The 12,690-nt window shown below is 36.8% G+C and overlaps 1 protein-coding gene and 1 non-coding gene across 15 annotated transcripts in view; both read left to right on the forward strand.

Annotated features, from left to right (window-relative positions):
* Liprin-alpha (PTPRF interacting protein alpha) overlaps positions 1-12,690 on the forward strand; it is a 207,501-nt gene that overhangs the window by 27,014 nt on the left and 167,797 nt on the right. The gene's annotated exons all lie outside the window — the stretch shown is intronic.
* TRNAA-AGC (transfer RNA alanine (anticodon AGC)) lies at positions 314-386 on the forward strand. The gene has a single exon. It is a non-coding gene; the product is annotated as a tRNA-Ala (tRNA).

Raw genomic sequence — 12,690 nt, forward strand, 5'->3', positions numbered from 1 at the left:
ATGCAAAAAGTAATTTTCAGACAAACTAGAAGGAAAGCCTTCTCGAAACGGCTTATTTAATACAAACATTGAATTTCACCAAAGAAAAATTCTTTCTAAACAAATACTTTTATATGAACATTGAATTATACAAAAACACTTTTTCTATTTATTTAACCTGTCAACAGCTGCGAAGAAAGAGGCTACTCTTCTATATTGGCAGTAAGCACGTAATACATATATGTTTGGAATATGTTGAGAAGAAAATTGAATTTTATATTTATGAAAGTACGGAGAACATCATTTACGTATTTTCGTCTGTAAATGTACATCAGGGGGCGTAGCTCAGATGGTAGAGCGCTCGCTTAGCATGCGAGAGGTACCGGGATCGATGCCCGGCGCCTCCAATTTTTTTTACTTCACTGCGCATTATATATAGGTTTTCCCCCTTTAATAACTTATTGAGGAACGTAAGAAAAATGTCCCCATGGAGTTGCTGGATGAAATACATAAAAAGTTTCCCTGACTCCAAAATATTTCAAAATATGAGTTTTCTCTTGTTTTAAATATTTGTTTTTCGGTAGATGGTGCCTGAGTATTTCAAGAAGGGCTTTCATTATCATTTTATAGCAACATAAAATTAAATTGTAATTCGACAGTTTTTATTAATTTCACAGATATTCAAACACATGCAAATATCACTGAAAAATCGATGCTACGTTAAAACTTCTTGCAAATTTATAAATTTCTATGAAAGTTTATACTGCTATTTGGATATGTTTTTTTTTCATAGAGGTTTTTTAATAATAAAGTTTCAATTCTCTTTTCTTCGTTATGATTTCCTACCACGTAGTAACTAACTAACTTACTAACAATTTATTTTTTTAATAAATTAATATTTGACACGCATTACACTCGTAAGGAACTTTATAATCTTTAAAGTTTATCTATCTACCAATGTATCTATCTATCAAATCCACAAATACATGAACACAATACAAGAAAATCAAAACATTAACATTTTCAGGCGGAATATGATCCCACTTGGATCATATTCATATAGGTTTTCTCGAATACAACATTTTAACCAATACTGATGAGAATGGAATCAATATTTATATTAATAACTTTCATAAACAAACATTGAGTTATATCAGGCAACGCAAATGTTATTTTTATGACTTTTTTAATACTAAGTATTTGTGGTATGTTCAAAAATTATGTTTCTTAAAAGTTGTACTATGTATGATACCATTTTACGATATTTTTTTTAATTATTTGTACACGGCTTTATTTATATGTGCAGCAAGTTCACTAAGAATAGTAATAATGAGCTACTTTATTCATCACAATTTTTAATCGACTCTTTATAGATGAGCAAAGTGATGAAGGACCAAAGTGTGTCAGCTGGAGCTTTAAAATTGTATTTTTGTAAAGATTGGGATTTCCTAGTTGAAATTAACAATCTAAAAGTCTATATATGAACAGTTTTTGTTATTAAATAAGTTTCTATAATATTGTTTTGGCTCTTGGACAAATATAACAACGGTCAAAGTTCTAGAATATATGTAAATCGTTTCAAAGGCTCCCCCAATAAAAGTTTTCTGTCATTCAAAGTTGAAGCAGTTTGTAATAAAAGAAACAGGAATCCAGAGGTCGTATGAATGTAGCGGTGGTTCACGTGTTTTTCACATTGAAATCATTCGGATCGACAGTGAGAAATACTTTCGACTTTTGCTCCTTTTGATAAACCCTTCGAGCTCAGCCTCCCATCAGCTTTCATCTAAATGCAAAATAGTCCATTTTTGTTGTACCTCGACACCGAAGTCATATGCCTACTTTTTTTTACAATAAAAAACATTGAAGATAAATAAGTTCTGCATATCGTGAACAATATATGAAGATATTAGCTCTATCGAAATAATTTATTTTGAGTTTTTTTATGAGCGGTTCTACTCTAAGAAGCTTTTCATAGAAAATATAGCAAGAATATCCGTAACGTCAGCGAAGGCAGAACCAGAGTGTCTATTTTTAACGAAAGATCCGAAGCACAGCCACAGATAATCCATCGAAGTCTGCCCAAATACCGATTAAAAATTGAAATTATAACTTATCTAATAACAAATAGAGGAACGTTGAGAGAAGATCACTTTTATTTTTTCTCCACAATTTACTATTTTGAAACTCTTAAAGGCACCAACAAGTCTTCTGTCATGTATTAGTCTCGAAGATTTAATGTAATTCTCTTCGATTTCATAATGGTTTTCAAAGCATGTTTGGTACCACAGACTCTAACATCACCATGAATCATTTGTTCAAGTCTTCCCTTTTTTCTGTTTATGGTGGTGGTCCAAATACCCGATTCAGATGTTTCTCTATAGCTGCCTACAGGGAGTAACTGAAAACATATTTAATAACTTTTGTGTTTTAAGTTTCATCTTGAGAGGTTATGTCTAAGTTTGACCGCGGAACTGTCATTGAATCGGAATTTGGATTAGAAATAACTGGTATAGTGAGATGTTTTTTCTGAAAGAACCATGTCTAGTTTTTGGTTTCTTGGGAGGCCTCTGGTTTGTTCACTCATTTCAAGTCTTCAGAAAGCTCTAGAGCCTTTTGGGGCCGATGTGTTTTACCTGTCTTCTTTTCATGATACTTCAACAGTTTTGTTTTCTGTTTTTTGTTAGAAGTTCAATTGTCACCTGTCAAAAAGAACCTTACATTCAAATAAGACATGGGGAGATGCCTGTGCCTCAGTATGCAACCAATTTGCTTCAGATGTTCTCTAGATGGGTAGTTTTCATTGCTTAGCCCTGTAACTATTTTGGATCCTTGCTTCCTTGTAGTCGTTCTTATTTTTTTCAGTCGGTTTTTGTAAAGATTGTTTCGTGTGTTCCCGGATATATGCTTCTTATTGGCCCATTCCTTGATCTAGCTTCGTAGTTTAGGCAATTTATATGAAGTCGATTATGCGTTTCCAGCACAATCATTAGTTCTTTCGTCATCTGCGATTTTTGAATGCTTTGGAGGCAGTATAGAAGCAGTCTTTCACTTTCTTCAGTTTTTTACATCATTACTAAACCAATCTTAATTATCAGACCATCATTGCCCCAAGTGTTGCCTGACTGTTTGCAGTTTGCAAGACTGCATTCACTTCTGCCTGAAATAAAATATCGATCCATAGTAATGTCCTTACTTCTTTATCTATTAGGTAGGTTGAAAAGTTGGTAGGCTAACCCATAGATGGCGCTACTTGTATTAAATCCAAAAGATTTTCAGTTAACCCTAACCTTCAAAAGACACGTGTACAAATTTCACAGTTGTCGGAGTATTAGTTTGTGGGATAGAATATTTTGAGTGAAGCAACTTTTGTTAGTTTGAAAGAAATGGATATGAAGGAATTTCGTGTGTCAAAGCATTGCTTTTGGGCGAAAAAAAATACTGCTTAAGCCAAGGATTGGCTTGACGTAGTTACATTTGGGGTACCACAAGGTTCTTATCTTGGACCTCTTTTATTTTTAATTTTTACTAATGACTTTGCAACCTCTTGCAAAACATATTACAGTAAATTAACATTTACAACACACATAAGAAATATTACTGCTGATGCAAATAGGATGCTTGGATTCATTTACAGAAATGGCAAAAACTTCAAAAGTATCGCCACCTTAAAATTGCTATATTTTGCGTATGCTAGATCTAAGTTAGGACATGGCTTTTTGTTATGGAATCCAGTTTATGACTACCAAAAAATATCAAATGAGAGCGTGCAAAGGAAGTTCCTAAAATACTTATGTCTAAAAGTTGATGGTCAATACCCTACGAGAGGCATCGATCATAACATTTTGTTGACACGATTTGATATGACATCTTTGGAAAATAGGAGCATTATCCTTGGTATAAAATTTCTGCATAAATTACTAAACAACAATATTGACAGTACGGTTCTTTTACCCGAGATCAGTTTCTTAGTACCACGAAGTGAAGATCGACACAATCTGAAATTCTATTGCGCAGCATCACGCACAAATGTTATACTACGATCACCATTGTATTTTATGTGCAGTAGATTCCATTATTTTTAATATTTATTTCAAATATACTCTGTAACAATAGCATTTCTAGTAACTGGGTACTCCTGTTGGAAATAAATCATTTTTTTTTGATGAACAGTAATCGGACTTTGCAGCAGGAAAATGATTTTGGGTGACCTCAAAATGAAGTCAATCGAGATAGCTGAGGCTCTAAAGATATCAAAGGAACGCGTTGGACATATCGTGCATGAATATTCAGGTATGCGAAAGCTCTGTTCAAAGTGGGTGCCGCGTGTGCTCACAGTTGACCAAAAACAACAACGAATTGATGATTCTGAGCCGTGTTTGAAGCTGTTCCACTATAAAAAACCCGAATTTATGCGTTGATATGTGACAATGGACGAAACATGGCTCCATCTTTTCACACCAGAATCGAAACGTACATCTGAGTGAACTGCATATGGTGAAGCGACTATGACATAGCGTTATTGAAGGACGAACTCGCGCAGAAACGGACCCATTTGAAGAAAAACGAAGTGCTGTTTCATGAAGACCATGCACCGTGTCATGAATCCATGAAAACGATGCAAAATTGCATGAATTGGGTTTCGAATTCCTTGTGTATCCACCGTATTCTCCAGATCTGGCCCCTAGCGACTTTCTTCTGTTCTCAGACATCATGGAAAGAAACATGGCGCCATTGAAGAGCAAATCGTCGGAACTAACTGAGATCTATTTCCTCTGAACTGTATCGCAATGAACTTCGTTTTTACTCTGAAAATTCGAGGGTGTTTTTTTAATCTCACCCTTAATTTGATGAATCCCCGTTAGGTTAGAGGTAATTCCGACAAGGAAATCTCACGGTGCGACACACAAAGCGAAAAACGGAAACGAAACGAGATCCCGCCACGTTGATTAGATTGAAAATAATGAACGTCGACGTCCTGCAAGACACGATTTCTTCGAAAACGACGCTGATCGCTTGTGTCGTTTGTTTTTTCGTCTATTGTCACTACGGGCTCTGACAATGGAGGGGAATTATCCATATAATTTGTTTTTGAATGGGGGTGAGCTACATCATGAATGAGAACTTGGAATTTCAATAATAATGCTACAAATAGTCTATTATAAACGAGTTTATATGCTTGTTTATCGACGACCAGAATACTTTTTATTTATTTATTTATTTATTCAACGGGTAACCCCCAATTTTTATACATTATATTAACCTTAGAAAGTTAACTATTCTAGTATTTATATATCTAATCAATCAACCTACATAGAGAAAATTTGAATAAAATTGTGACAAAAAAAAGTCTTATAAAGCTATATTACGTAGAGTATATCTAAGAGAGCTCTGAGAGATGTGAAAAAAATCAATATTGGTCCCATTGACATTCGATAGAATTCTGGACAAAGGAGAATGGTTTCCACCATAATTACACCTATGAAAGTCAAGACTGAAAGTTTGGTTGTTACGTGTCCTTTTCGGAGGAACATGCAGATTGACTTGACAGAGTCAAGTCTGCATGTGTCCGTCTTGTACTGAGTTTGAGCAATCCAATAGTAGAGCGAAAGGCCGATTTCCTGTGAGCGACGCAAAATCGATTTCCTCGGATTATCCTGCACACTCTCACAGACAGCGGCGATGTTTCCGTTATATCTTGCGTTTCGTCGACGTACAGATGTTGGTCGATCGATTACTGAACCAGTGGACTCATATTTATCCAACACATTACGAATAAGCCTCTTTGTAGGACTATCATGGTAACCGTAAAATTTATTCAGTTATTTATTTATTTGTAATACAATACTCTATAGGACATATCCCAATTACAGAGCAGGAAATAACGGAGTATAATAAATACATCACAAACAAGTGACTGTAAAGTCTACAAACCCTACAAACAAGTGACTATAAAGACTCTACACATTTTATATTTATTACAGGTGACAAAACAATTATTTCAGGAAGTGGGATTTTATATCTGACAATTCGCAACTAAATATATCTAAATTATCACTAACAGAGTTTCTCACTTCACACATGGTATGGATCGGAGAATTCTCCAGAACATTTGTGCGAGATGTTTTTATATAGAAAGTACTCGGGTGTCTGGAACAGATTCTACCAATGCAAATATTGAACTTTTCCAGTAATGTTGGGCGAATCGCGCGGTACGTTGCTAGAACAGAACGTCAATGGTGATTTGGCAAGACGGTCTGAATTAATGACAACTCATTTCACAGATGTAGCTTTAACAAGATGGTCGTTATCAATTGTCGATGTTGTCAATGGAAGACCCTATAGAATTGGATATGTGGGATGATATTTGGTGTACGCTCCGCAGAATAATCGGGAACCTTTGGACCATACAGTTCAATTCCCAAATGAGTTATTGCCAATTCAGCTGTAGGCTGATTAATTTCGTACCTAGGGCAATAAAGCAATTAATATCACCCCGGTCGTTTATGACTCTCCGTCTGTGCGGCTAGATTGATTGATGTTTGGCTAACTTTCGCGGCCAGAACGGAGATGACCATCATAACGTTTCGAAATTAACATGCTCGTCAAATTTTTGCATTATTTCGAATTCTTTCGGGTCGAGGAATTTTGGGGGTCGAATTCGAACTGTTTGAAAGAATTGCTATTGTTTTTTAATTATTGATTTGATCCAAATTTTACAATTCAAAAACAAGTAATTATAGTCCGTTCATAATTTGTTGATAGCTCACTGCAAGTTTGACCCTCATTAGAGAACTGAAATACAGAGAGGACAGCTAATATGATATAATAACCAAAACCAAACTAAAACTGGCAGTTTAAGATGTTTTCGACTAACCCACCTTGTATCTGAAGAAATACAATACAGCTATTAAACTTTTAATCCGATTATGCAGGTATTTTGAGTGGAAATGAGTGACCAGTGTCGTAGAGTATATAATTAAAACATTAGTTACTTTAAATAAATAAATATATTAATATTCTTAAACTGTAGGTACTGTAAACTGTATTTTTATTTTAAAAAAATTTCTTTATTTTATTCAAAAATAATAAGTTACTTGCAATTTGTAAAAGATACATTTATTTAATTAATACCTATTTTTAAATGATATAAACTACGATTACTTACAAAACTATTCAAATTCAAAATAAACAGGATCATCTTCGGAATCCGAGTCGTCTTGCAGGTTAATAATTAGCGGTTGTGTCTCTACAGTCGCATCAATTATATTGTCAAGATCCCACATTTTTTGTTCTTCTTCTATTGCATGTCTTACTGCATCTCGCCAATTTTGTTCTGTAATATGTTGTAAAGACTCATATAACAATTCACGTACAGCTTGTATTTTATATGACGTATTTTTTCTAGCCACATAGCTTTTCATTTGTGCCCAAATGAGTTCAATTGGATTTAATTCGCAGTGGTAGGGTGGAAGTCTAAGGACTGTGATGTTTCGTCTTTCCGTCATTTTGTCAACTACGTATTTCTTGAACTTAGATTTGTGTTGCCGGGCAATTTTTAAAAGTTCTGCTTTAACCATTCCATCTTCGTAAGGCAGGGACTTATTCCGCAGCCAGTCAATGATATCCTGTTTCTTCCACGCAGTCGTTGGAAGTCTTTCAACTAGTCGTGAATGATAAGGTGCATTATCTAATACTATAATTGAGTTTGGTGGTATATGTTCAATCATCTGCTCAAAATACTCTTCGAAAACATCAGCTGTCATCTCCTCGTGATAGTCTTTTGTGCTTTTGGATTCAAATTCCAACAAACCATGCTTAGCAAATCCTTTTTCACTGCCAATGTGAGAAACTATTAATCTACTGCCTTTACCAGAGGGTGGGGAAATACCAGTAGACCAACCTTCCATAAAGGCTTGCCTGGAGCTTGATATATTTTTATCTGTCCAAATTTTTGTGAGAGTATGACCTGCGTTTACCCACGTTTCGTCCTTATAGTAAATTGGCCTTCCTTCAGCCCGAAATTTTCGTATAGATCTTAGATACTTTCTTCTCCGCCATATTATCTCTTCCCGGTCAATCAAAAGTGATTTTCGGTCTGATTTCTTCCACCGGAAATTTAATTCTTTTAAAACTTGCCACAATTTGGTTCGTCCGACATGAGGCAAATCCGGGTCGTCTATAACTTCTTGTAAAATTTTGTTTAAGTTGGGTATTTCTTTTTTGTAAAAAAAATCATGAATTTTCCTTCGAATAACATTTTTGGCAAATTCATCAATTTCAATAGGTTTTCTCCCCCTCTTTAAGTATTCGTTTGTATTTGGGCTAGCTATACCTTTTTTTTTTCTTTCTGATAGGAACCTATATATTGTTGACTCCCCTACGCCCGTCATGTTGGCACAACTCTTGATTATGTTCTGAACAGTGTTTGTGGGATTCTGAGAAACCAGAGCATCGTGAACGTTCAAAACAATAGTCTTCTCTCTTGGTGAATAGACAGACTTACTGACTGTACGCAACAGTACCGGTGTAAAACTTGATGATGTTGATGATGATGACGAAGCCATCGCAAGCAGTCAAACAAAACAAGCAGGAACGAAAGGTACGTATATGTTTGTAGGAATATGAAAAAAAGTTACTCACGCACTGCACAAAATTCGCAAAATAAATATTAGAGATGTTAATTACTGCCGTAGACGCCGAAACACCAACGAGCCGTAAATTAAATGCGATTAAAAAATGTACTAAACCAAAAATTATTTTCGTTCGTAACAACTTCACCCTTTCAAGGCAAGTTTCGAATATAAACTGAAGCTTTATATTTAATGAATAAACACCTCAGGAACCTCCGCCTATGATTTTACGAGTTTTACGACCGTTTTATGACTTGGGCCCTCATTTTGTGCTATCGACAAATTATGAACGGACTCTAGATTTCACCAATGATTTTTGTCCAGATAAATTAATATCTAATCAATAATTTAGTTACTGTGAGTTAATAGTATAAGCATTAATGTATTAAAACAAAAAAATGTGTGATGAAAAACTTAGACGAGATTGGTATTGTTGACGGTATCTCACGGTAACGTGAGATTGAGACAACCTTAGGCATTAGTGGGACCAGCATACATTCAATATTGTATAAACATTTTACTCTCAAAAAAATTTGTTCGCGTTGGATCCCACACGATTTGTCAATCGCTCAAAAAAAAAGGAGTTTTAGTTCTCCTCACCCTACTTATTACTGCCACTGACTAGGAGTCCGGCGACCCTGTCCGTAAAGCCACATTGGCTTCCCGAACAGGGCCTCCAGTCCCCTGGCCGTTCCCGTATCCACCACCTGGGGACGCGCCCGATAAGTAGCCCAACCCACGGGATACAGTAACTCGTTTGATATGTATTTCAATTATCTATCCAATAATTGTTTATTGTTGGAAATCAAATTTTTGAGTTTGAGTAATTGAGATAACGCAAGAAAGGTGCTTCCTAGGTAAAAATGTACAGAAACCACTGTTGTAGAAGTTTTTCACGGTCTACCAATTTTCTCTGAATCATTTCAACTCTGACCTCCAATAGAAAACAACCCACAAGTGGGATCGATGGGGACTTTTGACATTTTATTTATAACAACGTATTTGAGGGCTGTACAAGAATACAGCTTGTTCGGAAATAATGCCAACTGGAATGTCTAATTCGTCTGGGCTATATGTTTTGATTATTCGAATTTACCAGTATAGACTAAATATCAGCTTACAAAATCGATAGGTTTCAAATGTCAATTCGGTATATCTCTTTTCGAATATCAAACCACTCGTTCGATCGACAGTAAAATCGTTTTCCTCTGAAGTAAATACCTGCTCTGTCGGCCCATAGTTCCTGTTGTCGTTTTTGTGCTGCGGATTCCGTCTTCTTCTCCGGGGCTATTACTTGTCCCCCTAAACCTCAACATGTCAAGTTAGGAAATCCCCGCGGCAATCAATTGGGGGGATATAGACGGGAGTTGATGTTCTATGACGGTAAGCCGACAGAACTACACCATCATCTGCGGATCCTTTGAAATCCTTATAAGTGAGGGTTGTGACGACGCCCGCGATAAAAGACGGCCGATGATGAAAGGGATTTATTTATACGGAGTTGCTGCATAAGAAGTTTGTAGCAAATACGGAGGAATATAAAATATTCCGTGTGGTGAAATATCTGGGCAGTACCCTTCTGTACGCCAAGTCGTCGAAATTGAACATCAGCGCCAAAGAGCGTGCAGATCTCAAAAAATGTAATGCTGACAAGTAGATTGTCTTACTTTCTATGGGAACACTAAGGCTAACAACAGAAAATATTCGATCTTCTTGACCCAGCCACACACAAGATGCTCAAGCGAGATCCTACAAAGATGCTGAGGAAAACCAACCCCCCCATCTATAATCTAATCTACGTCCTTCCTAAGTCAAACCTTCCTCTTCGTCCAATTGTTAATGCCATTGCTTGCTAAATATCTAATGAACTTACTGCAAACAAACAAAAAGAAAAATCTCACATCGTGGACTTATCTCACTTCAGCGATAAAATAAGTACTTTGATCCTGCAGCAAATACAACGATACTTTGGTCAGGAGACTTTGGTGCAGATCGAACCATGTTCTTTCCACCTACTACATATTTTCAGTGGAATAATTGTGTCTATGAACGAATGCATAGAGTTGCTATGGTAAATCCTCTTCAGCCTTAAGGGTAGTGTAAAGGTACTTGCATATTATCGGCATGGAATACGGGCAAAGCTTCATCAAAACAGAGAACGCATTTGACACCATCTGAATACTGGACTGTCGTATGTTCAAATCGGGGTTATATTATAAAGGTGGCTGTGGGATGACCCTTACGGTGATCAGTGGCAGAACGACCTCCGACAGATCTGGTCATTGAACGTGTTGAGGAAGAATGGAGTTGCTATTGCAGATATTCTCGCCGTTCTATCTCACTCTACTCCTTCGGTGAATGGATTTGATGTGGTCCAACTTTGAAGCAAGCTGATAAACGAAGGATACATTTTCTGAAGTATTAACCACCATCAAAAAAATTTAGACTACATCCAGAGATTCCAGTCGAATTCTTGGGTTTTGCACCTGTGCTATCTGTTTTGTGGACTCAAAATTAATCTTGTGACCTGTTTGTAGATGATGTTGAAAGAGGGTAGAGGAAGTTTGTTTTGTTCTTATCGAGTTTTTGTGCTCCTGGGTTCTGACAGATATACGTCTGTTGGTCTGACCGATATATTGTTGACCACAGTCCTCGCATGTGATGCTATACACTCCTTGGTTTTCTATGGAAATTCTCTCTTTCGGTCTGGGCAGCCAACTGTATATCGTTTTGTGCAGTTTGTAGGTTGTCCGGATGTTTTACGTCTTAGTATTCTCCCGATTTTGTCGGTCACACCTTCGATATAAGGTAGTGTCACAGATTGTCTGTCGTGTGGAGAGTCTTCTGTCGATCTAGTGGATGTTTTTGTGGTTCTCCTTTGTCGATGACCTTTTTGAATAATCTTTGGTCCATAGCCATTTTGTCGCAGAGCCTTTGTTGTTTCCCTCAATTCTCTTGCCCTGTTTGTTGGTTCTGTTAGGCGGAAACTACGGGACATGTGTTGGCTACGGATTGTAGCTGGGTAGGGTGGTGGTGTTATGCTGCTTGCAGGTAGCGGTTGGTGTGTGTGGGTTTTCGGCAAACTGTATGACCCAAGTTGCCAGTTGGTTTTCGTGTTATAAGTAGGTCTAGGAAAGGTAGCTGCCTGTTCTCCTCTCTTTCGGTAGTGAACTGGATGCGGGGATGGATGTTGTTCAGGTAGGTCACAAACCGGTCTAGTTCTTGTTTTCCGTGGGGCCAGATGATGAATATGTCGTCTACATATCTTTTCCACAGGGTTGGTTTCAGGCGAGATATATATATATATATATATATATATATATATATATATATATATATATATATATATATTCCCTAAAGTAGTCGCCTTGTCCGCATTTATTCGACTGCTTTATATCCAAATTAAATTCAACGTTCGAAAGTTTCAATTTCAGAGACTGGGAAAAGCCGAGAAAGTTATTTGGGCGATAATTTCATTCGTCTCTCCGATTCCTTCGTCTTGTGGTTCCCTCTGGCGAGGGCATCGTTGCGTTTGTTGTGTAATTCGATTGCCATAACTTCGCGGCGATGGGCTTGCAGGGTTGCGGTCAACTCGAGGGAAAGTTTTAAGGGTCGTTGGCTCATTGTTTGGATTGGACTTGAGTCTCGTGAGGAAATTCCGGAGGGGGCTTCGAGGGGATCAAGAAATGTATTTAACGCACAGACCTGAAGGGTAATGGGTCAGGGAATGTTGCCTGAATGTTTATTGGAGAAAAATTAACGAAGGTCTGGTGTGTATCTGTATACAGGGGTGCGCAAAAGTCCGGAATGAAATTAATATCTTTCTAACCAGTATTTTAGGAAAAAAACGCTGAAACACGTCAGTTGGTTTCACGTTGTACGCATTTTTTGGCAATTTTTCAACCCCTCAGCTGCAACCCTCCCCAACTTTTTTTTTCAAATGCAAACCTATGTCGTGTATGGGCTCATTGAAAAGCTGACCATACCTTTTATTTTTTTTTTACTCATGCGGTTAACACGAAATGAGAAAAAAACTCTTTTAAAACCAAAAAAGTTAGAAATACCTACTTAGTGCTATCTA

Source organism: Leptinotarsa decemlineata, unplaced genomic scaffold, assembly GCF_025532065.1.
Source record: "Leptinotarsa decemlineata unplaced genomic scaffold, Ldec_3_MD MMD2_tig00026361_RagTag_RagTag, whole genome shotgun sequence".
Taxonomy (NCBI): Eukaryota; Metazoa; Arthropoda; class Insecta; order Coleoptera; family Chrysomelidae; genus Leptinotarsa; species Leptinotarsa decemlineata.